This window comes from Anser cygnoides, chromosome 24 (assembly GCF_040182565.1).
Source record: "Anser cygnoides isolate HZ-2024a breed goose chromosome 24, Taihu_goose_T2T_genome, whole genome shotgun sequence".
Lineage (NCBI taxonomy): Eukaryota > Metazoa > Chordata > Aves > Anseriformes > Anatidae > Anser > Anser cygnoides.
This window is the reverse complement of record NC_089896.1, coordinates 977,713-1,004,510: the sequence shown is the minus strand read 5'-3', so window position 1 is coordinate 1,004,510 and position 26,798 is coordinate 977,713. Positions and strand designations below refer to the sequence as shown.

General features: G+C 55.5%; 1 protein-coding gene across 13 annotated transcripts in view; it reads left to right on the top strand.

Moving 5' to 3' along the window:
- Positions 1 to 12,685: 12,685 nt before the first annotated feature.
- Positions 12,686 to 26,798, top strand: part of SCMH1 (Scm polycomb group protein homolog 1) — a 69,852-nt gene continuing 55,739 nt past the window's right edge. For 9 of the 13 annotated variants that reach the window (XR_010826518.1, XR_010826519.1, XM_066982764.1 and 6 more), the window contains exon 1: positions 12,686 to 12,812. The gene's annotated coding sequence lies outside the window, so the exon portion shown is untranslated. The remainder of the gene's footprint in view (positions 12,813 to 26,798) is intronic. The other 4 variants (XM_066982763.1, XM_066982762.1, XM_066982767.1 and 1 more) reach the window with 3 other exon arrangements.

Here is a 26,798-nt window from a genome sequence, read left to right as displayed (position 1 = left end):
GGGGGGTGGCAGCGACCACCACAAGAGCCTTGCTGCCTCTGCCAGAGCTGCCGAACTGTTGTTCTATGTGTTTGTGCCCAAAGAGTGCACTGGGATGCAGTGATGCTTCATCTCGCTCCAGCCCCGAGGAGCAGAGACCCCTCCGGCTTCCAGGAGCTCCACACCAGTGCAGCCCCTGGCCCCTACCCGGGCACCTGGCGCAGGGGAGCAGAGGCCCGCGAACACCCCCGGTGCTGCTGTGATGGGGGGGCAGAGCCAGCTGCTGCCCCAAGGGGGGGCTCGGGCTGACCACGGCACTCCAGAGCCTCTCCTTGCCTCCGGGTGCCTGGTGGGAGCGGGGCTCGGCCGGGCGGCATCGCCCATGGCAGGGCTGTGGGGATGGGGATGACCGGGGATGGGGACCAGGCGATGCTGGAAGCGGATTTGGTTCAACGCCTTTTCCTCTGGGGATGGCTTCCCCAAGTGTCTCAAGGGCACTCAGGCAATGACGGCACAGGGCCAAAGGTGGAAAACGAAACCACGCTCGTCCTGCAGCGGCCTTCGCTCCACGCTTGCCGGACTCAGCCTCGCAGAGCAGCCCCAGCTGCCAGGAGAGCTGCCAGGAGAGCAGAGCCAGCCTCCCGCAGGGCCCCCCCGCTCCCCCCCGCCGTGCTTCAGGTGGCAGGAGGCAACGCCGCTGCCTCGGGTCTGCACGGGGACGCGACACCTCCGAGGCCTTCCCACGGCATCAAGCCCTTGGCATCCCGTGGGCCACCCCTGACCCCCGAGGCCGGGCACCGGGCGGGCGCAGCCAGACATGGCCAGCCCCTTACCCAGCCCTGCACCCCCACGCCCCCTCTGTCCGCTTTCCACCGCCTTCCGTCTGCCTTTCCTTCACCGGGACTAAGAGGGTAAGGCCAGGCCTCTGAAGGATGCTTTAGCTGTAAGGGGAAATAGCAATCCGTTTTTAAAACTTTGATACCACTAATTTAATTGGTCTGAAAAAACACAGGGTTTTCCTACCCGATGTTTCATACTTTGTTTTCCCTTTCTCTTCTAAGTGTTTTCTCCTTCTTTTCCCCATCCTGTGCCTTGCCACTGAAACACAGCACGCTGAAGCAGGTAAAAGCAAGACCCCAAAACTCTCCTCTTTATTTCCAATATCTTCAAAACGGAAACATAAAAACCTGAGATTCTCCAGGCTCTTCGACCTCCTCCTGCAACAGGCCCGGCTGCCAGGGGAGCCTTGCTCTGAGCCGCTGCGCTTCCAGGCCATGTCCCCACCTTGGAAAGCAGATGGAGAACCGCGGTACCTGTGAGGCTTCCACCTTGTGCCTGTTTTCCTCTCTCTCTCTCTCGAGTATTGTGTTGCTTTCATCTTTTAGACTCACATGTCTCACTGGAGTTGTCCCATGCGTCACTGTATTTCAGTTCTGCCTCTTAGATATCTTTCCCACATGCCTTCAGCATCCTGGTACGAGCTTACACAACTGCGGATCACTTTGTCTAGGATATTTTATGGGCTTGTTGCTCCTCTCTTGCTAAAATTCCCCCAGGTTGTCTCCTCAGCGCTCAGACAGGCTCTCATATCTCTTGCCATGCTCAATTTGCGGCGGCCACTCTCGGAAAACGTTTCACCTCCCCAGCTCTGCACCCGCCAGCGGGGCACCGTCCCTGCCCTGAGCTGCCACGCACCGGTGGGGTTGTGCTTCCTTCACACCAGGGCACCCTCGCTTCCTCTGCATTTGGCTTATTGTGCCAAATAATCGGCGAACAAGAGCAGGAGCTCAAGGTGCAGGCACTGCCCAGCCTCCTTCCTCCTGCAGGCCTGCACAGGCTGCGAGGCTTCGTGCTTGCACCCCGCAGCTCCCACGCCTCCTGCACGGTTGGTGACACGGCAATAAGCAGCGAAGCCAATTGCAGGTATGTCTGAGCTACAGCTGGTTCCCTGCGAAATGTTAACAAAGAAAATCCTGTAGCACAGTGCCAGGAAACCCTTTTCTGTCTTATTTCCGGAATCCTCTAACATCAGTGCATATCTGCAATTCAATTAACTTTCTGGGAGAGGCAAATTAGCATGCCCAGCTCCCCGTGAGCTCAGGAAAGCCAGTTCCTGCTGAGGGGGAAAGCCTTTGGCTGCATTTCTCGAAGGCTCAGAGGAGCTCAGGATAATCACAGAGCTGGGGGAGGACCTCGGATGCCTCGAAGCACCCCTCGCATCACGCAGCCCTCGGCTGCCCCTGGGACACGGGGTGCAGCCTGGCATTCCCTCCCCAAACCCCTTTGCTACCGAAGGCATCATGCCCGGGCTCTGCGAATTAGATCAGACGACGTTACGCGGCTGTACGCATGGCCTGTGGGTCGCACGCTCACAGAAGCAGCAGGATGCTGTAATTACACAGCCTAATGAGGGAGCTGGTCTTAAAAGGCATCCAGGGCCCCGGGGCAGAGCGCAGCCTCCTGCTCCCGCTGGGCTGATGTGTGCCGGCACCAGGGCTCTCGTTCAGCAGTGCTTCAGCTGCACCCAACCTGGCCACCGGTGCCAGCACAAAGCGCAGGAGGGCTGATATCCAGTATTTTCTGACAGATACCAGCTTTTCAGGAAAAAGGTGGAGCCCTTCATTCCCAATGTGTAAAGAACTATTTGCAAATCAAGATGCAGAGATGGTGTTTTCCTTGCAGCCCGTGCTCGTGCCAAAATGCCCCTGCACCCAGGGATCCCAGCTCCCTGCAGAACATCTCCAGCAGCACAGGAGGGCTGAGAGCCCAGATTCGGGGAGCAGTGCTGAGCAGCGCAGAGGCTCATCGAGCAGCCTGCAACTGCCCTGCAGCAAGGGCGCGCTGAAGGTGCTGCAGGGCAGGGCATGGCATGGAAAGAGGGGGCATGTTGCAGAGCTCAGCATGCCGCTGCAGGCAACGGATGGTGCAGGCAGCACACGGTGCAGAGTGCTGCACAGAGCTGCAGGCAGTGCCTGATGCAGGCAGTGACGGTGCAGGCACCTGAGGCAGGGTGGCACACGGAGCAGAGCCATGCCAGTGCTGCAGGCAGCACCCGGCGCACAGGGTGACAGACACAGGGCAGTGCGTGGTGCAGGCAGTGCATGTGCTGCAGAGTGGTTTACGGCCAGGACGGTGCCAGCTGAGGCATGGTACAGAAGCGTGGTGCCTGGCGCTGCAGGTGCTGGGCGACACAGCTGGAGCACAGGGCTGCAAGCGATGCTCAGGGCACGCAGTGCACAGTAAAGACAGTCCATGGCACCGCAGGCGGTGCACAGAATGAGAGGTACACACCGCAGAGGATGCTGCAGGCGGCGCGTGGTGCTGCAGGCAGCACACAGAGCATGGCATGCACGGCCCTGCAGGTGGTGCAGTCTCCCGTGGGCAGTGCAAGAGGCTGCAGGCAGCACGGGGTGCAGGCCATGCGTGACACTGCGGGCGGTGCACAGCGCAGGCGGTGCACTGCTGCCGAGCATGCACAGTGCAGGACGCAGGGGGTGCAGGATGCAGGTGGTGCGGAGCACAAGCGCTGCACAGTGCTGCAGGTGGTCGATGTCGCTGCAGGCAGTGCAGGGTGCGAAGGGAGGTGCATGGTGCTGCGAGCAGTGCGCAGTGCTGCAGCAGCGCACAGCACCACGGGCAGCATGCGGTGCACCAGGCGATGCAGAGTGCAGGCGCTGCACGGTGCTGCAGGTGGCACACGGCACCGGCAGCGCAGGGCACAAAGCAGCCGGCTGTGAGGTGCTGCTGGTGGTGCAGGGCGCAGCACAGGCAGTGCGCGGGGCTGGCAGCGGGCAGTGCAGAATGCGGGCAGTGAGGGTGCAGAGCAGTGCAGGGCGCTGCCGGCAGTGCACGAGGCAGGCAGTGAACCGCGCCGCAGCCAGGGAGTGCTGGAGGAGGCACAGGGCACCGTGGGCCCCAAGCAGGGAAGGCAGAGCAGGGCGGTGCAGGCAGGGCGGTGCAGGCAGGAGCACACAGGGGGTGACACAGCAGGCAGCACCCAGGGCAGGCGGTCCACTTTTAAAAGCAGAACTGCTCCCTCTCCGTACTGCACAGCCTGATTTCAAAGCACGACGAGTTCATGTCCTGAGCCATTCCCGTACACCATTTGCAAGCAGCGTTGCAGAGGAACACCCCCCCTCTCCTTAATCTCTGCATCCTAATAAATATAGATGGGCAGGAAATAAGCACGTAGCATTTCTTGCAGAAAACAACATGGTGCCCTGGGAAACACGAGCCTGGCCCGGGAGCCCCCACGCCCCTGGCCGCCGGCGCGGAGCCGTGTCCCCGCAGAGCCCAGCCGCCTGGCAGTAACCCGAATGAACAACTTGCACAAATTAATTCACTAGAACAATTTTTCCTAAGCAGCTACAAGCAGAGCACACATCCGAGGATCTGTCACAAGCGGTGACAAGGAAAAGGCAGATTTGGGCTAGAAGAGGTCACCAGTTACCGATGCAGCGTGCGGGCAGGCTCAGCGGTGCACTGCTGCTGCACCACTGGTGCTGCAGGAGCGAGCTGCATGCAGGCAGGGCTTCCCAGCGCTGGGAGGGCAGTGCTGGCAGCCCCGCAGGACCGGCCCCTGCTTTTCCATCCTCACCAGTTACGGGATTTACCCACAGCAGGACCCAGCAGTGCTGCAGCAAGGCAGGAAAAGCGGCTGAGATCTGCCAGCCCGGGTGACACGCTCCATGAAAACGGCAAACCATTTTTATTTAATTAGAGGGATGAAGAGGTAAATGGCTGAGCAGCTATTCCACCCACCAAGGGACTGCAAACCTTAAAGTCAGCTATTAGAGACCAGTTATTGCAACTTCTATCTGTCATAGGTCATGGTCTCACCCCAACATGCTCCACTAAGCCCAAAGACAGCGGCGAGGCTCAATATTTCACAAATCATAGAGTGGTTTGGCTTGGAAGGGACCTTAAAGATCGCCTGGTTCCAACCCCCCTGCCATGGGCAGGGACCAGCAGAAAGGGACCAGCAGAAAGGGACCAGCAGGGCCACCAGATCGGGTGGGATCCACAAAGACGATCCCCCTGGCATGGGAGGTCTTTCTGCAGATAAAAGCAGAAGCTCAGAGCAAGGTGCTTAAACACAATTGCTGCTATCGTGCAAGAATTCCCTCATTCCACCAGGGTCAGCAATGAAGAGATAAGCCCCCAGACGTCACTCAGACCATTGCCATAGGGAGATGCCTGGCTCCTGGCCCTGGGCACTGGTGGCTGTTTGTGCTCTGCATCGCCCTGCTCCTACTGCAGCCCCCGCATCGCCGCGCACCAGCCAGCTGCTCGCCAGCGAGAGGGGCGCCTCACGATGCAGATCCTTCAGCTTGCTGTGTCGTGTGAAGAGCTGCTTGACCTTGAGTCAGAAGGATGCTTTTCAGCCCCTGGAAGACTTTTGTAGATCTCTTCCAACCCTTTTTTGTGCTCCTGCAGGCTTCGTCAGAGGCTGACAGCAGAGCTGCTGCGGTGTTCCCGTAATAGCTTTTCCGATGCGGCGTGAAGGATCTAGGTCACTCCTGACTTCTTGCTACTCCCCCTTCATACAGCCAACGTCACGTGGATGCACAGAATGAGTCTCAAGCCGCTCTGAATGATGCTTTGTGAGACAGGATCTCCTGCTCTGAGGAGCATGCGCTCCTGGCTCCCAGGTGTGGTCCTGCGGATGCCTCTTCAAACACAGCGCCGGGGCTGTGACAGTTTAAACCAACAAACCTGATCGTTTGGTAGCAGTGACCTGTCCTGCTTGGTCCTAGTGTCATCTGCAGACATTACCATAGATTTCGTGGTTGACATCCGTGTCTTTAACAAAATGGGTGCATTGCTCTTTGCTTAGTTTCCAGTCCAGCAGGAACAGCATCACCCTTCATCTCCAGGAGCTGGTGATGATGAGGAGACCTGTCACGAAGCCAGAGACAGCTAACACCGCCTGTTACCCCTCGCTTACACTGCCAGTTCGAAGCATTTACTGATTTTCTTGGTGGGACTGTTTCACATTGACCTGTACCCTGCCAATCTGCGTGGTGCTGCCAAGGATCCTGCTGAAAACTGCACGAGCCTGGCCTGGACCAGCACAGATGCTTTGACCAGCCCCGGTCTCTCACAGCAAAGACCAGGGGTTTGTCTAGCAAGGCTGACTTTCTATGCCAAAAGCCATTAATTACAGTGTTTAGCCAACACTTAGCCGTAGAAACTCAAATTATTCTTCCCACTGTTTGATCTGGGTTCGTGGCTTTCCTTTCTCAAACCATCACGACGATTTTGTAATCCCCCAGTCCCTTGGGATTCTCCAAGTTTTCGAGACTTGCTAAATCTCGCCATTCATGACTCAGCCAGCTTCCCAGCCAATTCCCCTGAGAGCCCCGGGCTGAGGCTTTCCAGCACGTCGATTCGAAAACGCTCAGTGTTAGCAGACACCGCGCCCGCGCCCCGCTCAGTGCAAAGTGGCAGCGCCTCCAGGGACACCCAGCGGGGCTGGGGCAGGACGTGGATGAACGCTGCCAGATTGGCAAAGAAAAGCTTCCCAAAAAAGCGCGCAAAACCTTCAGCCACCGTGGAGCCTACGTTCTGCTTTGTCGGTCCCGTGTTCTTTAAATTAATGTAAAACAACGAACAAACTCCTGTATTCTGAAGGGAATGCTCTGTTGTGCGGAGAGCAGGAAGGCACCCACACGAGTGCCGTGCTGGGAACAGGACGGGGCTGCTGGCTATGGGCTGTCGGCCGCCACCACTCCCTGGCCGGAGCTAAAGGCACGGGGAGGCGACCCCAGCCAGCGCTGCTGGGGCTTGTGGCTTTGAAGGAGCTGCAAGCTACCGGCTGAGTGCCGGGGGAGGAAAAACCTGGTCAGAAAAACTGAACGGAGATGGGGGCTTCCTGGAGGGACTTTCCTGAGATACTCAGAGCGAGCACAACACTGGGAGCAGAGCAACAGCAGGAATCCTGTCCCGTCCCACGGGAAACGTGGGGGAAATAAATAAATAAATAAATAAATAAAAAACAGTAAATTGATGATCTTAAATTGACAGGTACGTGTAAAATAGCAGTAATGGCAAGCAAACACATAAAATATGAAGTCATAGCATCATAGAACCATTTCAGTAGGAAAAGGTGCATAATATCATCGAGTCCAACCACCACCTAAGACTACTGAGTCCAGCACGAAGCCACGTCCCTAAGCACCACATCCACGCTTCTCTTAAACACCTCCAGGGATGGCAACTCTGCCACTGCCCTGAGCAGCCTGTTCCAACGCCTACCCACCCTCTCCATGAAGAAATTCTTCCCGACATGTAATCTAAACGTCCTCTCCGGGTTAAATGAATGCAAGATGGCCCTAAATTTAAGACATGCCATAAATATGAAGAGCAGTTAAAGAAAAGATGAATTAAATTGAATCAACAACCTGAACTGTTTCCTCATTCCCATAGGTAGTTACGATTCTGAAAAGAAAAATCTTTTGCTTGAAATTTTCCATGACAACTTGAAAAGAAAAGCAAGCATTGTTTGGGGGAAAATGGCAGAAAGGAAAAAATGGGAGAAAATGTGACATGAGGATTAAAAATTAAAAGTTTCCCTAGTAATTGGCTACCTCAAACAATGGTTTTCAGAACTGGGTGGGGGGAGCTTAATTATTCTTTCAGTGCGTGAGGCCACCCCGCAGCTGGGTGCGTCCCGGGGCAGAGCATTGATCTCCCACATTGATCTCCCGGGGGGGGACCAAAGACGATTCTGGAGTCCTGGTGGGAGGGTGAGGGGTTGGCTCGGGCTAAGACGTGCAGCAATTTGTGAAGGGTGCAAACAGGGTATTAAGTGGAGTGTTTGTGGCTGGTGGGATTAAAGAGCGACAGTAGGAAGCGTTTAAAATAAGGGTGGAACAAGGGAATTCAAACCCATATGAGTCTCTTAATAGATGCAGAATTTATTAACGGAGGCAATAAATCAGGTGTTCAATAACTTTCAAAGTTCTGCTTATGCAGAAACTGGATCTTTTTTTCTTGTAATATGTAAGGCTGGTGAGGTACTTGCAAGCCTGCTATTAGCCGAGAGGTTTAAACAACATCTACTCAAAACAGACTTATTTTTACACTTAGTCCTCGAGACCCCAAAGAGAGCAACCCCCAAAGAGGTGAGGGAGGTACACAGAGGGCTTTCGAACTACTGCTGAGATCAGAAGGGTGCTGGTGCGGAGCCACTGCAGGAGCAGGAAATCAAATAATTATGGGCTGGCTAGTTTGATATCACGGTAACGACAGGTACAAACCAGGCAAGCCCCAAGCACGGGGTGCAAGGCGTGGGCACTGCACCGGCGAGGACCGGGTGAGAGGAGGAGGTGTGAGCCCCGAGCGTGGCGCGGTGACACGGACCTGGGCACCCAGGCTCGGTGTCCACCTTTTTTAAAGGCTGTGGGCAAGGAAGGATAGCAGCCATCAGAAATGGGAGGAAGAGAAATGTGCCATAATGAGGAAATTCACTGTTTTGCCTCAGAAGGAGATCGAACGGGGCGGGTTTGCAGCGTGCAGCCTTCCTGTAAAGGTCAGTCTGTAATCTGGCAGGGAGAGGCAGAGCTGCCCGCAGACGCCTGGACAGGACGCCGGGCAATTTCACACCACCAGAAGAGTCTCCTTGTGATCGCAAAGATGATTCTTTGTCCCGTGATGCCTTCAGAGCAAACCCGGACCCTTTTGGGGAAACATAACCCCAGTGAAATTCAATGGCTGCTCTCAGTATGAGCCTGCCTTGGGAAGGGGGACGCGCAGGAGGTGCCGCAGGGTGACCTGCTGCTTGCGGCTCTGTCAATAACCTCCCCTCCTGCCCGTCCGAGGCCTGGGGGTCTCCTCCCCTCCCGGAGGGAGCTGTCAGGTCAAGCAATGAATCAGGAGAGCCAGGATGGCGCTGCACGTGTTTCCTTACATTTCCTTCCCTGTGCCCTGTATTCAACTTTTTATTAAATATCAGATTCTGGAAAATAAGGTCATGAACCACGAGACACCAAGATTTATTTTATTTTTTTTTTCTAGCAGAATATGGTCTATATTTTTATCATCCATGCCAGACTCAAGGTTGGCAGAGTGGAACCAGCCTGGTAGGAAAGTTGGTCCCAGAGAGCTGAGAGGCACTAACGAGGGAGGAAGAGAGGGGAAAAGCGCAGACAGCAGATGTATTTCTTCTTCTTTATTGCGCTGTATTAACATACAGCCTCTCTTTCAGAAGCTGCTGCCACCAGCGAGTCCAGCACCACAGGCACGAGGACACCAGTGCCCATCCGCAGTTGGTGGTGGTGCTGGCAGCCTCCCGGAGCTGGCCCAAAGCAGACTGCGAATGTCCTGGAGCTTTTTTGGCAACACTTCATAATAAATGGCAAACCATTTCTGCAGCTCATTTCCATTGTAATATTAATCAAACTGAATTCCTGTGGTGCTCATATGGATGTCATATGTAAATCCTTCAGAACTCTGCTGCTGCTAACTCCAAATTAAAGTCAATGGGGAAATTTCTCTCCTGTCTCCATCTTGCAGCCCTTAGCTCTTGCGCATTTATTCCATTCATGAAATCCCGATTATTGTAGAAATGAGGAAATACCAGAGCTGATGAAACCCGTGAGGAGCACTAACACTTCTGATTTCATACGGAAGGCGCTCAGATGCCATGTTGACAGGGAGCACCATGAAGCCCGATACGGAAGGGAACAGCTCCCTGTGCTGTACTGCCCTAACACAGTACTCTGTGTATTGGTTAAAACAAAAACGCTCACCAGCATTTCCAAGTGCCCATTCCCTCAGTGCGAAAATTTTAGGAACAGGCTTTTCAGTCCACTGCTCATCTGCAGCAGCGGTGGGTGCCACACTTCAGAAAAGAGCATAGAAACTTCCCAACAGCGGTTCTGGAACAACTCCCTCTAGAAGATATTTCTCCCCCGACCTTAGAAATCCTGCCCTGTTTGGAGAGGTGTATATCCTTATTTGCCATTTTTTTGTGGGGGAGAGAAGTAGGCAAATACAGGTTGTATTTTGTTATGGGAATAGTAACCCCCCCGCCCCCCTTTTTTTATTTTTTCTCTGAGAAGGGGATAGAAGAGCTGTGAATTAGTTGCTGGACCCCAGGAGTTAGCTACCTGCCAGCCAGAAGCTCTTTTGGCCTTGGGCAGGATCCCAAACCTTGCAGGGGCTGGGCCGAGCCAGCATCTGAGGCAGGACAGCATTAGCGCCTCCGTTGGGTTGTGTCTTGCCTCCAGCAGATGGAGGTCAGCCAGCCGGTTCTGCCTGCAGCCTTCACAGCGCAGGGAATGGCATTAGCTGCCCCAAAGGAAAAGAGAAGAGCACAACGAGTGGGCCAAGACGGTTCACACCTTCCTGCAAGGGTGCCCCCAGGGGCAGCGGTGTGACGACTCCCCCTCACTTTGCACCACCAGAGCCCCTGGCTTCTTACTGCGTTCCTCTCTGCTCAGCATCAGCGTGACTTCCAGGCCAGGATAAAGAGCATCGCAGATTTGACAGCACGCAGTAAATGGCTTCATCTTCCCTTCATTGCGTGTGACAAAGCTACTACCAGGAAGCCTTTGGTGCTGCCAGGACTAGTGCATGCGTGAGGAGCAGGTTGCTGACACTGCACCGGGGCAGGGTGGAGGCCGTGCTGCCTGGCAGAAGGTTTGGCCAAATCCTTTGGCTGAAAATGCACGCTGACAACCGCACATTCCCAGGGGCACTCACATCCCTGCTGCCAAGGTAGCTGCAACCTGCTTCCCATCCCATCCCATCCCATCCCACCCCACCCCATCCCATCCCATCCCATCCCATCCCACCCCATCCCATCCCATCCCATCCCATCCCATCCCACCCCATCCCACCCCATCCCATCCCACCCCACCCCAGTAGGCTGCAGAGCACTTGCTGCGGCTCAGGCGATGACGAACCTGCCCTCCGCCTTAGTCTCACTCTCTCCTAGTGTGCTGGCTCCAGCTGAGTCTCAGCTGTTTCAAGTGAACTGGCCTGAAGCTGTGGGACACGACGCCTGACAGACAGGGGTGGGTAATTCTAGTCTCAGGCACAAGAGAGCTCTCCCCGAGGACAGTGTCTCTGCACCGGGCAGAGCTCCCTCAGGCACGACCTTTCCAAACACAGCCAGGCCCCGTCTGTACCAAGGATGCTTCCTTCTGATCTTTTGCTTTGGTTTTGAGCTAAAATACATGAGTTTCCATGTAATCCCACAGCAGAAGAGAACAGTCAAGGGAGAGACTCAGATGTTTGTCATGTCACTACGTGCACTTTGGAAAGCATTCAGGTGCTTTTTTTCCTGAGAAGGCTTGTCACATATGTCCATGAGTCACTCCAAAGTGATGTCTCCATATTCTCAGTGAAATATCTGTATCGTGAGAAGTCACAACTACCCGGCAGCAGTCCTTTAGATCCACTGACCACTGACTCGAGCAGCTCTGAAGATAACTGGATCTCCAGAATGCAATATACGTGTTGTTATTTGTCAGGCAAGCCAGCACACAGAGAGAGGACACAATCTCTTGCTCTGTAACTAGCTGCAGCGTGAGCTAGTTGATAATTAAGATGAATGGCTTTGTTCAGTTGCAGTATCTTGCGGTGGAAGCAGGGTCCTCAGCACGGCCAATCCAGCAGCCAGACCAGTTGTGCAGAACAAGGGGGAAATGGCACCCTCAGCTGGGAACCTGGCTCCGGGACCACCGCGTGCTGCTGCCTTCTGGCTGCACCGGGCCTTGTGCTGCCTGCCCACCCTGTGGGGCACGGAGACCCGGGGAAAGGGCAGAGGCAGGGGTGAGCAGATGGGGGGCTCTGCTGTGGGTAGAGGTGGCTGTGGCTGTGTTGGTGCACAGGAGGAAGGGGGATAAAGGTGGCCCTTAGAGTAGCCATGTGTCAGATTGGGTGTTCTCTAGCTAAGGGACGCTAGGGGATGTTTTGGGGTACTGTGTGTAGGCTCTGGTTGCACTGCAGGGCAGGACAGGTCCACCTCTGGTCGGGGTTGGCTTGCACGAGGGTCGGTCCGCAAGCCATGAAGGGTGCCGTGAAGGTACTGAGTACGTTGCGTACTGTATTCTGTGCTCTCTGTACTGAGTACAGCGGGGGCGTGGGGTGCCCCTCTGGCTGGGGGCCACGGCAGGGAGGTTTGGGGCGCTGGGATCCCTCCGTGGTGTCCCCACCCGGAAGGTGGCTGCAGGGCCGCACGCAGGGCGAGGGCCTGGTCGGGGCAGGAGGCCTGGGGGCATCTGGGGGCCCAGGGAGGAAGTTTGGGGGTGTCCGGGGGAACAAGATGCCCCTTATCCAAGGGCACCGCTGGCCAAGGGCGAGGTATGTGTGGGACACCGCTCTCAAGCCCCGCCACGAAGCAGCTGCAGGCTGGCCGACAGCGTGGCTCCAGCTGGCGAAGGAGATCGCCGTGTCCCCGGGGTCACCTCTCCCGCTCGTCCCACGGCTGGGTTAGGACGCGAGGCCCCCGCGGGGACCCCGCAGTCCCCCACACACGCGGCGTGTCCGCGGAGCGACCCGCGGCTGTCCGCCGGGGGCCGGGGGGAGAGCCGGGGGTCAGGCCCCGGGCCCGGCCGCCACCTGCGCGCAGCGGGCCTGGGGCACGGGGGCAGGCAGCGGAGGCTGTGCGGGGCCGGGGGCTGCCGGGGGGCGCCTCCCCGTGCGGGCCGGGCCGGGCTGGGCCCCCCGCGGCCCCGCGCGGCGCTGTCCCGGCGGCAGGGGGCGGCGCTGGGCCGGGCCGGGCCGGCGGCCGCCGCGCTCCCTCCCCCGCTCCCCGCCTTCACTGCGCATCGGAAACATGGCGGCGGCGAGGGACTGAGCAGCAGCGCTCGGCGGCCGCGCAGGTGAGGGGGGGGGGGGGGGCGGCACGGCTCGGCCCGGCCCGGCACGGCCCGGCCGGGAGGCGCGGCGCTGGGCACGGCCCGGCCGGCACCGCCCGCGGGGCTCCGGGCACGGCGCTGCCCGCGCGGGGTGGGCGAAGGCACCGCGGCCCCCCCGCCGCCGCCGCCGCCCGCGGTGGCAGCCCGGCAGGCCCGGCCCGGCTCGGCCCGGCCGGGCGCGGAGCATCGCGGAGCGGAGCCCGGCTGTCAGCGCGGCCCGGCCGCCGCCTGGCCCGCACCGCGCCCGGCCTGGCAGCGCTCCGGCCCGGCCTGCCCCGGGCTGCCCTGCCCTGCCCTGCCCGGCCCGGCCCTGCCCGGCCCGGCCCTGCCCGCCCGGCCCCGCCGACACCTGTTGGTGCCCGCCGGGGCCCCGGCCCCGCTCCCGGCCCAGTTCCCGGCCCCGCTGCCGGCCCCGCTGCCGGCCCCGCTCCGCTCCTGCCCCGGGCCGCGGGGGCCGGGGGCTGCGGTGCCCTTGGCAGGCCCGGGGGGCTCCGCGCCGGGGCCGGCTGCCCGCGGAGCAGCCCCAGGAGCTCGGGGCTTTGTTGCGCCCTGGGCTGGCTCTGGGCAGGGCTGGGCGAGGGGGTCCCGTAAGCGCAGGGGGGATTCGGGTCCCGAGCTCTTCCCGCAGCGCTTTGCGATGCCTTGCGTCGTCCCCCAAAGGCCCGGGAGTGCTTTCAGCAGGCTGCCCGAGCCCCTCGCCTTCCCTGGTGCTGTGCGCTGCCTGTTGCCACCCCGTGTACGAAAAGGGAGCAGGGACACGGGAGCGTGCTGCCGGAGGTGCCGCAGGCTCCCGCTGCCAGCCCGCGGTGCCGCCTGCCCCTGGCCGCGAGCCCTGGAGGACAGCAGGGAGCCCGTGGTGCGGAGAGGGACGAGGACAGAGCTGGGAGCAGGAGCGGGCATCGCTCACAAACCTGCCCCTGGGACGCTGCTGCCGAGGGGCGAAGGGCAGTCCCAGGGGCTGGCCAGAGATACCCCGCAGTTACTGTCCCCGGGGGAACATCTCCTTCTCCTCCGTAGCCCCTCCGAACCGAGGGTTTGAGCGGAGCTGGGAGTCGAGCAAAATTGAGCTTTTCACGCATATTAAGGTGTTTAAAAATAAACACAGCGTCAGGCTGGCTGCTGCCGCACGTTGTTCAGGTTCAGTGCACGCGCTCTTTGAAGCTCCTGTGTGAAACCGTGGCAGCAGTTTGGAGTCTCGGTGACTGAAGGTAGAGATGATAAATCCAAGTCCGTGGCCTGTGTTTTGGATGTGCTCAGTAACATTGGCTTTGGCCTTGGCCGTTTCAGGTTCAGCAGCTCTATACTAAACTTAATTATCTCCGTGGATAAAATAGGAACGTGGAGACCCAGCTCCAGGGTACCCAGCTTTGATTTTTGGCTCCATTTCTGTTTACTGTTGTTGTTTATAGTAAACACTGTGCGCTGAGTGGCTGAGAACAGCCATGTGGCAGCCCCTCTCCAGCAGCCAGTAATATTGGGGAAGACGCTCTCCCGGATCACTTCGATTGCCGGAGTAACGGCGCGCGGCTGGCTGTGCCGAGCCGCTGGCAGGGGGACAGCTGCCTCCTCTCCTCCTCTCCGCCGGCCTCTTCCCTTTCAGATGTTGCCCTCGGGCTTTAGCCGGCCAGGGTGAGGTGTCCCAGCACACTTTCTGGAGGTATTTGGCGTACAGGGTGATAGTTTCGTAGCTCCCTTGCGCTTCAGAGCTGTCACCGGCAGCGGCTGGTGACTCGGCGCTGCTGTAGGGAGCGGAGCCCAGCTCGGGGCAGGCGGCGCTGGGGACGAGCTGCTGCGAGGGGTCTGCGCTGCGTGGTCGGGTAGTTCAGGGTCTGCCCAGTAGATGGTATGAAAATGCAGACAGAAGCAGGGGGAGACTTTTACAGCGGGCGAGATGGAAATACACACGGCTGTGCTATTTCAAACCTTTATTTTAGTAATGGTTGAAGTGTGACTTTGTTTTAGAGACAGACGTTGACCCAAGGTGCTCCTGTTTTAGCATTCGCATCTTAGGAAATGACGAATCTGTGTCTTGATAATCCGCTTTTTAGTCAAACATTTGGTATTAAATAGATCGGGTGATTAGCTAATTAAAAGAAAGTAAATGTAGAATCTAGAGCAGGCACGTGAGTGGCATCCCTGCAAGTTTTGAGCCTCAGTTCAGGTCAGTCCGTCTCCTCTACCTTGTTTTTCCTGTGTATAAAATTTTAGCAATATTTAACTCTGAGTCACTTGCCTGGAAACTTGATGAATTTTGCAGCACATTTGGTGTCTTTAAATGAAAGATGATGTTAGGGTATAAAATGCTGATATTATTCATCAACTGGCTGTATTTCAAAGTAGGGTGTCAGTGCTCCAGGGGTTGTGTCCTTGCCTTATATTTAATTTAAAGGAATCCATAACGCTTTGTGTCATAGCCTCGGGCACGGTGTGCCCAGAGAGGACCTCAGGGGATCACGTAGTTGTTTCCCAGCCCAGAGTAAGATCAGGTACACATCTAAAACCCCTCCTGATTAACGTTTCTTCCTTTAAGGCTTCTCCTGCTGGCCGTTGCACATCCTGTACAGGTGCAACACTCAAGCATCCTTGCCATTAGAGAGGTTTTGATGCTGTTTAAGATAAATCTCCGTATTGTACTTTAAGCCTGTTCCTGCTTTTATGATCAGCAGGGCACATGGAGAACGCTGTACTCCCAGCATCTCTGCAGCTATATTCGAAGTATTCAGAGACTTTGCTCTCTCTTCCTAAGCTGATTGAGCTCCCTTTCTGTTCTCTTTCCATATGGGCTTGTTTTCTGCTCTGCTGATCTCTGCCCTTCTCTGCACTCCGCTGTCGATCCGTGCTTTTCTTACGATGCCGTGGTCAGGCTGGGCTTAGCAGGACTGTATTAGCTGAGCTTCTGTGGAGCAGTAATAATGAGTGGGCCCAAACGATCGCGTTTCAGGTGTGTCCAAGTACCATTACATGCAGAAGGAAGGCAGATCAGACGTTTGCATATTTGCACGTTGAATTGTGGCAAAAGACTTGGCTTGCTCTGCAAGCTCCTATTTGCAAAATCTGGAGTAGCGTGCTAGCAGCGTGGGCTCAGTGCTGGTGTGAGTTAAAACTTGGCGTGTTTGGTTCCCTTAGAGCCATTATGCTTGCATCTAGCCCCCCGTCTCTCTTTTTTCTTGACTGAAAGTGAAATTCAGTTTGCAGTGGGACAAACGGATTTTGAGTCATTGAGTTGCCCATTTCTGTTTAAAAGCTTTCCCCGTAAGACGACCAGGAGAGGTCTGTGGGATATGAAGCAAGACGCGCTGAGGACAGAGCAGTAGCTGTAGCTCCCACCTTCTTTTGCAAGGTTGTTAATCTCCTACGGAAGTCAGAAACGTCTCAAGGTAAAAAACATCCCCACAAGAAGTCTCTGGGTGCAATGAGGCTGTAACTCCGAACAACCTCCTTCGCCCCTGCTGTACACCCCGGTGCAGCGTGTGCACCCCAAGCCGTGGGACGTGAGCAATGTTTTATCCCAAAGATGGCAGGACCTAGTTCTAAAGGCAAGGTGTTGTGTGTTTTTTAATGTATTCATAAAGAACTCCTTTCTTTCCAAGCTTAAAAAATATCTCACTGTGAAGACTTCCCTAAATTCTTGCTCAGTGTTTGAAGTGATAATGCAAATGTGAAAGTAGCGGGAAGCACGTGAGGTCCTCTGTCTCTTTATCACCAGTTTTTGCTTGGCTTGTTCGTGGATCAAAGGAGACTCGTTCGTGTCTAGTGGCCTGAGCTGGCAGCGTCAAGCCGCTGAAGTGTCACCAAGCTGAAGGAGAGTTCAGAGCAGAGGCATCGCTGCTGCCTGGCTTGTGCTGAAAACTTTAATTCCCAGCGATCTCTCTGCCTTAAATTACTGTAAAAGAACAGCATAGGGCTGAGCTTTTTTACAAAGGTTTCCGACAGGTGACCTCTGGCAGATTTAGGTGCCGTGATACATGGCACTGCAGCCAGCAGGGTTCCTTCAGACACCTACCAAATGTTCCTGTGGCTGTAACAGGGATTTGAGCAGAATTTGTGCCTCAGCCCTCCTTTTGCATAGTCTTGCGGTTTAATGCAGACTCATCCTGAGCAAAAGTTCAAGAATTTGGCCGTGAATGGAAGGAAAAGATGACCATCCTGTTCTGCTGCCTCTGCTGTTTGCATGGCAGCCTCATCCCGGAGGCCACGCAGATGGGTGATGTCCTGCAGTGCCGCACATGAGCCCACCGGATCTTTTCTTCCTGAGATCTGACTTCATCGGGACTGGGAAGTTGTCCTTGCGGCTCCCCTGTCTGGCTGGAAGCTGCTCGGTGGTGCTGAGGAGCCTGGAGCTGAGTCAAAAGGGCCATTGCCCGCGCGAGGGAGCTGGCGTGAGAGTTCAGCACAGGGCTCGTTGTTTGCCCTGGCACTGTGCTTGCGCCTCTGAAATACGTACACCGTGCTCCATTTCTCGCTCAGAAGTTTTTTTTTGTGTGTGTGTGTTGTAAATCAAGCGGTATTAGAGCCAGCCAGAAGCCCACCTCCTCCTGGAGATGCCTCCCCCATCTGATGTGCTCCCAGTTACCCAGCTGCAGCTGTGTGCTGCAGGCTGACACAACGCGAACAGCCCAGAAACCTCCCCGCGGCTTGGTTTTGTTTTTAACAACGGAAACCGTAGGAGTAGATGCCAGTGGAAATTTGGGAAATGCCGCTTTTGCCCATTGAGAAAAAGACAGCTTCTCCCCTCCCTCGGCCCTGCCGGCGGCTGCGCCGGGTCCCTTCCTCGTCGAGGGAGCGAGGTTGGTCCAGGCGTTGCGGGAGCTTTGTGCAGTTTGGTCGGGCAGGCTGAGGGCGGACGTGGAGCAACGCCTCCGGCTTCCCCCCGTGTGCCGCTGACGTTTGGCTCTGGGGAAAGGCCCTGCTACGAAGAACAGCTGCTTTCCAGCAAGGACTGCGTCCCCGCAGGAGCTGCAGCAGGAGGCTTGTGCTGTTTCTCCCCGTGCCGCGTCCGTGGGGTGCTGCGCAGGTCCGAACGCTGGCGTCACTCCAGCCCGCCACCGCTGGGCACGGTGTAAGCGGCGCCGTTTCGGATGCGGCTCGTGGCCGCCTTGTGCGCTGCCTGCGTGAGGGAGTCCCGCGGTGCCTCTGCAAGTGCGAGCTGGGCGCCGGCTTTTGTCCTTCCTGACCTCTCCGTGCGCAACAGCCACACCTCATCCCCTCTTTCTGGGCCTCTCCTTTCCTCCCCTGCTCCAAATAAGCCTCTGCCTCCTCCCCCAGCGCTAACCCCTGCGTTCAAGGCAGCGGGACGCGCGTCCAGCTGCGTCTCCGCAGGCGGGGGCCGCGTGTTCCCCGGCCGCTACCTCCCGGCCGCTGGCAGCCGTGGCGGCGCAGGGCCTCCCGGGCTGCCTGCCAGCACCGGCCCTGCCCACGGCCCCGCAGCCCGAGGGAGAGGCCGAAGGGAGGCCGAGGGGAGGCCAGCGAGCGGCCTACACGGGCGGCTCGGCCGGGAGGCACGCGCGCAGCAGGGCACAGGGACGCATGGGGCTGCTCCTAGGCTGGAGGCCGGGCTCTGCTGCGGCTCCCGGTGCTGTGCAGCGGGCGCTGTGCAGCCAGGGCTCTGCCGACCCTCCCTCGAGCAGCCCGCCCGCCCTCCGGCCTTGCCCGCGCTGTGCATGGGAGGCGGGAGGAGGCCCTGCTTGGCACCGAGGAGCGCTACGCACGGGGAGGCACAGCGAGCAGGCAGAAGAGCTGCTGAACTCTGATGTGGACGGAGGAGGAAGTTGCACCAATTCCACTTTCTAAAAATAAGTCGAGTTCATGTTCCCGCAGCCCGGAGGCTGCCGCTCTTCACATGCTGAGTTGTGTTTTTTTTTTGTCTCGTTGTGGCAAATTTTAAAAAAAGACGTTACAGTCCATCAAAATGCGGCACTGCTTGTGCGATCAAATGTACGCGCTCATAACAGTCCTGGTTATTCCAGCGTTTCTAGGAGTGACCTTGAAGGATTACCCACACGTAGTGTTTCCTAGAGGTTTCTCTAAGCTGTTCTTAAAGATTTTCAATAGCGGTGATTCAGACTTGCTTCAGCAAGCCACTCCAGTGCCCGACTATTCAATGATTAAGAAGCCTTGCTTGGTATCAGACCGCCGAGGCTGTGTTTTAACCTCTTTGTTTTGACATTTCACCTTCTCCCTGCCAGGCTGCCAAAGGGAAGAAAGATTCTCTAAATTCAACAGCGATCGTATGTCTAGGGTTTGGTCCTTTCTGCCTTCTGCATCAGTGTTCGAGTGCCTGCTGGCTCTGTGTGCTGCTCTGTGTTTAACCACACGTGTGTGACGCTCGGGGAGCCCTGGTCCTGACTCCCGTGCTGTGTTGGCCATGGCTTGCAGACCGTCATCGGTGCTGGCGTCAGTGGGAAAGCAGTGCTTGAGGTGAAAAACGTTTTATTGAAATTGTGCATCATGAATTCCCCAGCTGTCTCTTATTTCTATAGAAAAATGCACATCTCGAACACCGTATAGTTTTTTGTTAGTAATACATTTCGTAAAAATCAACAGCATGGCATTAAAAGTTGCATTACTTCAAGACATGATAGAGAGATGCTGCTGATAAAACTGTTGCTGAGAAGGAAAGAGCAGAACATTGTTATCTGTCACAGGCAGGGCTGGCTTTTGTCTCCTTTGCCTGTGGTAGAGCATTTTATGAAATACGCATTTGCTATAGAAGTTCATGATCTGCAGCTAATTTCCTATTGCTTCCCGTGCTAAGATGGGTGTTTGCAATATCTTCAAGGCATTATCATAACTTTTTCATTTCATTTGTTGATAAAATCGTTATGATGCATTTCAGGGAGAGGTCTACGATTGCAATAGGCTGTGATTTATTCAGAAAGGGAGGAAAAGGGGTGAGGCACCCAGGATGAGGATTTCTGCCTTGCAAATCTTGGCTGGGCTGGGCTGGGCTCCCAGGTCCCTTCCAGCTCGGAATATTCTGTGGTTCTGTAAGACTTCTGCAACTCAGTTATCCTGCTTCCTTGCCGTGTGTTTTCTGCCATCAGTTATCTCTGGGGCTTGTGCGTTTACCCAGGTTTTGTTTTTGTGCTGGGAACGTGTGGCTGCTCCTGCAGTCCTGTAAGGAGAAGCCACAAACACGTGCAACTCCTGTACGGTGCCCTCGCCCTCCAATCTGCCAGCTCCTGGAAAGAGCCAGCGCTGTAGTATTCAGTCTCGTGTATTAAAACTCCAATTTACTTTCCATTTTGCAGAATTCCTTGGGGAAACTGTTCACTGTTGCATGGACCTAGAGCGAGTTTGCTGCTGCCTGATCAGCAATGCCTGTCCGTGCATGCGTACGCTCGCTCTGCAGGTCTGGGGCCGCGGTGAGAGCTCGGTGCCGGTGGCCTTTCCGTGGCAGGGGCGGCCGCCTGCTCTGTGCCGGCAGCTGGCCCTGAACTGCCCGGCACTGCCGTAGAGCAGCTGATGCAGCACGTGCTCTCTGCCACCAAACGTTAGGGTCGTTGTTAATTTAGTTTTAGTGGTTCTTACCAGTTCGGAAACAGCGCAATGCTTGGCTCCTACCTTGTTCCCTGGAGGACAAAGTTCACAGTGTCCGTCAGGTTCTTGGTGCCCTGCTCTGTGTTTCCATCCTTGTGCGCAGGTAACTCGGCATTCTGTCCTCTAGCAGGGTGCCTTCTGTAGGTTACGTCGCGTGCAGTTGACGTGGCACAACCCAGAAGATGTTGGTGACTGATGGCCGGTAGGTGCCAGCTCCAGCCGGGTGGGTCCCACCTCGCTGCCCGCCTGCAGCCCGTCTCCCTCTCCGAAGGGCAGTGAGCCGCGGCAGGTGAGCGGTTCTGCTGCCTTGTCGCATGGCCCCGGAGGTGAGCGCCATGCCGTCAGGTCAGCGGTCCCTGGCAGGGTTTTGGGCTGACTGCGCGGTGCCGCGTGTCCCCAGCACGGCAGGAGCCTGGCGGCCGATGCCGGGGTCGCGGCTCGGCGGTGCAGCGGGGACGGGCTCTGCTCTGGCATCGCCCAAGCCCCTGCGGCGTGCGGCTGGGCCGTCCTGCTATTGTTCGGGGATTGCAGCGAGGCTGAGGGACGGCTTTGTTGTCTTGGCTCGCTTTCCATTACTCTGAGCTTCGCTCTCATCTTGTGTCTGGCACGATTTCTGTTTGTGTATGTGGCCGTGTACGCTCACTGCTATCCACTGCGCCTCACCAGAGGACTCGGTCTGGGTCTGTTCAGTTATTTCATATTGTTGTCAGCTGGAAAATCTGTAAATGCCCGGTGATATTTTATGGCTCTATAAGCTGTACAAAATGTCCAGCAGGTAGTTTAATGTCTAGCAGATACACTCTGTAAGAGTGCGTTTTTTTCATTAGCTGTTTGGCAGCCTCTGAGCATACTTTCGTAGCTGCAGGATGGACTTTTGGTTGCTTGTGGTCATGATTTTTTTTTCACATTGGCGTCTCCCGTATGTACATGTTATTGCCAAAATCAGAGATTTAACGGTGTCTTGTGCAGAGGACGGTGGAAGGCCTTGCAATATACTTTTTGTTTTCCAAACTCTTGGCCGTTCAGGAATGTAGCAACTTTTTCTTTACATAATCAAAAGCAATCTGTTCAGGGGTTCTTGCAGGAACCGGCTAGTGAATTTTCCTCTCTGGGAGTAATTCTCTGGGGATAACGTTTCTCTGTACTGCTAGATTGCTCTTTCTTTTCTTATTAAAATTTACGGAAGTTTTGATGAGGATTTGTTAGAATTCCTTTATTTCCAGACTTTGCAGCTTGTAGAGGATATTTCACCTATTTCAGTAGATTTACAGTTTTGACTCCTGGGATTTTAGCTCCTTCAGTCACAGATGAGACCGGAGTTATACACAGGATAAAAATAGAAAGCAGTAATTAATACACATCCTCAGTGAGCCTGGCTCTTCTGGTCTCTCTTGACATGTTGCACTGCTGCAATTTCCTCTCCTTTTCCTATGAAATAGATTAATTAATCTCTCTCTACACGAGCGAGAAATAAAACAAAGAGGCTCGCTTCCTGCCCTGGCGCGCCGCTGCCTGGGGTCGCGGCGGGTTTCTGCGAGCTCCCCGCGCTCCGCGGCCCCGCTGCTGGGCAGGGGGAGCGATGGCACGGCCTCGGCCTCTCCCTCTGTCCGCTGTCCGTCCGTCCGTCCAGGGCTGGCCGACCTGCGCTGACTCCCTTCTGCAGGAGCACACCCGGGTTTGTGCAGCGGTGCTCCGCACCATGAGGATGCGGGAGGGTTTTTCTCTCGCCTTTTGCAGGCAGGGCTGAGCAGCTGGGGCTCGTCCAGTCTTGCTGCCCGTTGGCACAGAAGGATTAGGGCCGCAGGGGTTAGGGGGAAGAGCTGGGCTCTGCATCTCGCTCTGCAGCTTGGCGTGGAGACCCCGGGGCATTTCTGAGCCCCGGGGAACGCCGCTGCCTGGGGCCGGGTGAGGGATGAGAGCACCTGGCGCAGGCAGCGTGCTGAGAGGCTGCTGTGGTGCCGAGCCATGCTTATGGGTACGGGTTTTCAGCCTGTGCATTTTCCCAAGGGTTATTGCTAAGCACTCAATTTAACTATTAGGATCAGTTACAGAAGTAAAGCAGAAGACGGGAAAAGGCAGCGCTAGGTTTATGTAAGCATTGTCTTCCCCCACGCCTGCAGTACTTCAGCTCCCTAGAGAGAGCAGTGGTTTCGCCCCTTGCCATCAGGGCTAGTTGGCTCTCGTCTGCTCCCTGAGCTCCCGTTTCCCTCTCTGCAGTTTTGGTGGAAACACCTGGCCCTGTGTACCTGGCCCTGGGGAGCGTCCTCCTCTGGGCCGTAGTACTTGGAGGTTGGAAGCTGATGTGGGGATTGGGTCATTTCCTTCCCCTCTCCTTCCAAGGCTCTCCTCACTTCCACTTCTGTTGTCCCCCCCTAATTATCATCCTTTTTTAAATTTAATTCCCCCTCAAGCTTCCTTTTCCTGCTTACTGTTTCCTGAGAATATTATGCTGAGACTTTATCAAACTTGCATTATGAGAATTAGTTAATGCAAAACCTTCTTCCAAGAATTTTCGCATCCAGCTTGCAGCATCATTGCACAATCAGCGGTGACGCTTCCAGCAGAGACACAACTGGAAGTCAGAACTTTCTGTTTCTGCTTGCTAGGGGCATGGGCATATATTGTCTCTATGGAGCTAAGGTACATTCATTTCATTAATCAGTATTACAAATCATGGATGCATTTATCCACATGATCCTTTCTTCCTGTTTCTCCCATCCCACAAGGAGCTTAGTTTTTAAGTAAGATATGACCAAGGATAGAATAAGTATAAGGCTAATTATCAGGGTTTTGTAGAGTATGTATACCAGGTAATGAACGTAGGCTTATGAAGAGAGTGCGTGGTGGGGCACGTTTCTGCTGCCACCCGCATCCTGAGTGTAACTGCCCTCTGGAAAAGCTGCCACAATTCACTACAGGACCTGCCGGAGCCTGTGAGAGAAGTGTGTGCCTGTGTTACAGCCAGATGACAGTGATATGGAAACGCTGCACTTCTTTTTTACGTGCTCCTGTTTAAAGTCTTATTTAAAGACCTTGAAGCATCCTGCTGTATGCTTTTGTAGGGCTGACTTTGTAATGGTCATGGGCAGAATCCCATCTGAAGGTCTTCTGTAAGCCATCTGCTTTCATTAATAGCTTTTGGATTTGGCACACAGCTCAGTGCAGATCAAAATAGCCACATTGCTGCAAAACTTTCTGTACTTAGTTCGGCCCTTGTGCCTGCGCCGCAGAGCGCGTCGGTGTGCGCCCAGCTCTGCACCGCTCCCAGGCGGGGCTCCCTGCCCGCAGGACGTCGGGACGTGGCCGTAACACGCCCGGGGTCGGGGACTGCGGAGCACACACACCTGGTAACTTCTCTTGTCTGCTTCGAGGCGACCCCAAGGGCTGGGCTGGGCGTGCTGGCACATTGCTCAAGGCAGCTTCCGCTGCCGTCGCCCAGCCAGCCCTCTCCTAGGGGCAGATGACTGACTTGGGGCTGTGCGAGTCCTACTGACACCAAATAATTATAGCCCAGATGGCTCGGTGGCAGAAACGTTAGCCTAGGGCACGCAGATTCAATCCCCCGCTTTGGCACGTTCTTCCCGTGCAGCGCGTTGTAAGGCCTTCGGTGCCCTGTGTGTGGCAGGGGCCTCGCCGCTCCAGGAGGCCTGCCCTCCGTGATGGTGTCTGTCGCGGCGCGTCTGGGAGAGCTGCTGCACGTGTGGTGGCGGCGCGGTTCGGAAATCCCCGCTTAACGCCAAGAAACAGAGACCTCCAGTTTTTCCAAAGCCCCTCAGGGAGATTTGTGATGAGCCACGGTCTCGATGGCCTTGCCGACCGCTGCGCCTGCAGCCTTCCTCATCCAGGGAGGAACAACGGCGAGGCAGAGGCTGAAAGCCAGCGGCAGGACCAGCAACGAAGGCATCTGCTGGAGTAACTCAGGAGCGTAACGAAGCTTCGTTAACCCAGTCATAATGAGAGGGATCGGTTCTGTATGATCAGCCTAAGTCTGCTCCGTACAGGCGTCTTTGTGGTGGGCCGTTCCCGGCCTCCTCAGCCCAGGGCTTCGCTGCAGGCCTCAGAGGCTGCGCTGCTTGACCCCGCCGGGCCTGGGGGGGGTTAGATCTTGCACCATTTTGTTGTGTTTGTTTTCTTTAAGAAGCAAAGCAAAACCCAGCTTAAAACAAAAGAGTTCTGATTTTTCTAGGTTTCATGTGTGCATTTCTTACAGTGGTCAGACCCCGCACCCGTTCTCAGGAGGACTTGAAGGGCCAGGTTTCTCACTCCCATCTCCATAGAAGTGGCAGACGCGCAGCAGGCCAGCTTTAACTCCCAGCTCATCAGCAGAAAAGCGTGTGAGAAGATTAAACGTGTTTTATAGGGGCTTCCTATCAGCAGTCTTAAGCCAGACTTTCTAAACTGGCTGTTTTTGCGTTGGTTTTTTTTTGGTTGGTTGGTTGTTTTTGTTTGTTTGTTTAAGTTCCTTTCTCTCTCTGCTTTGCAGCCTAGATATCCTGTTCCTGGAGCGTACAGAAAGTGTAGATTTTATTGCAACCTTTTGAAACTTCATGGAGAGCAAGGTCTGTTCACCGTGACACAAGGCAAGATGTTTCTATTTTGAGCCAAGGCCCACGCTGCTGGCTCTTTTGGTTTTTTTTTGAGAGAGAGAAACAGAACATTATTGGAATCCTGCAAGGTTTTATTTCATTTCCTCCACAGTCTTGAGAGGTGGTAACTCCTGCAGCCTCCCTCGTGGCGGTGAGTGATTCCTTCCAGCGGTCTCTGGCTTTCACCCCCATCCTGAGCTGCTGGCTTTCCCTTGAACTCGCCTCAGCAGTGTCTGATGATCTAGCTGTCATTTTCCAGGAGGCTGACCCATCTCCTCTCCCCTCCAACCTGAAGGTGTTCAGGAGGAAGTCATAAAGTTGATATTTTCATTGTAGAGACATGGCCTATCCAAGTTTTTTACATGTTCTTTTCTCTCTTAAAATGTGTTCTCCCCTGAGACTTGGCTCGGGGCTAGAGAAGTGTATTGCTTGTGATCACATCTTCGAGACACCTCAGTGTCTTAACATCTGTCACAAGAATGTGTTTCTGAAGAGCCAGTCGTGAGGTCTGGAGTTTATCAGTCCACTTCTTACATGGTAGAAAGATAAAATGAGTTCCAGAGAGAGAAAGAGAGAGAGATGTTGGAAATGACACAAAATCCTCCTGGTAAAAAGAGAAGTAATGGTTTGCAGCCATCGGGTATTTCAGATCACACGAAGGGATCAGCGCTCCAGATGGAAATACTGACGTTCATTGTTACAGTGTTTCTTTGAAAAATTTCCTAGCATGAAGCATAAGGACCCTTGAGACCTAACAAGGGGAGATGCTCCCAGAGGTACTGTCGCTCCATCAGCCTGCGCTCACTGCTGCCAAAAGGCAGCTTTGCACAGACAAGAAGAAATAAAACTCCGGGCTTGTCCAGGAGGACGATAACAAGGAGGTGGAAGGAGATAAATCTATTGGTCAAGATAAATTCTGGCTCACCTCTTCAAAATTTGCAGCTATTCCCTCTTGAGAGCTTTCCTTCCTGGTCCAGCACAAGCATGTGCGTGTTGCTGCATTTCGGTACCCATTACTGGCTGTTGCTGGCTCCTCGGAGGCTGGTGTTCATGGGCTGGGAGCTGTCTGCTCCTCGATGGTTTTAGACCAGCAAAACTTGTGGTGTCTGCAGGTCGGGCAGAAACCTGAGGAGCTAAGTCTGGTGCGAAATCAGAAGAGGAAAGAAGTGCCCCAGATCACATGCTCTCGTTTTCCAAGGAGGCTGGGAGTGCTTTTCTCCACTTAGAAATTAAAATTGGTTTAAAAAAAAAAAAAGTGATGGTAACGGAGCAGGCTGGCGTGGTTATACACGTGGTTGTACACGTTTGCTGACCAGGTCCGTGCCTGGCTTCCTGGTCAGGTTTGGAGCACTCTGGCCGCAGTGTGCCCGCGGGGCAGCTGGGCTGGAGCAGGAGGCGGTGCCGCGGGGAGCGCTGCCCTGGCACCACCGCGGGAGCTCCTCGGCGATGGCCCCTCGCTGTGGGCACGTAGATAATGTTTGATGGAGGGGTTCCCCTGCAGAACAACTCAGTGGAGGCAGAGGTTGCGCGGAGGGGGTTTTTACCAGCTGGGCCCGTCGTGGTGCTCAAGAGCCGTGCTTGTGGCGGGGGGGATCAGTGACTGCAGGCATTTTGCATTATGAGGAGCCCTCAGGGCTCTCTTGTGGCTGTCCCATGGGATCTCAAAGAAGCGTCATTCTCACAGTCCTCTGGCAATGCGCAGTTTTCTTTTCTTCATGATCCTAAGCTGTGGGGTATGTATCCACCCTACTAAAACCATTTTTCAGCCTCACTGTTGGTAGTTTTCTTCCTCTTCTGTCTGAAAACATCTTGCCTGCTGGCAACT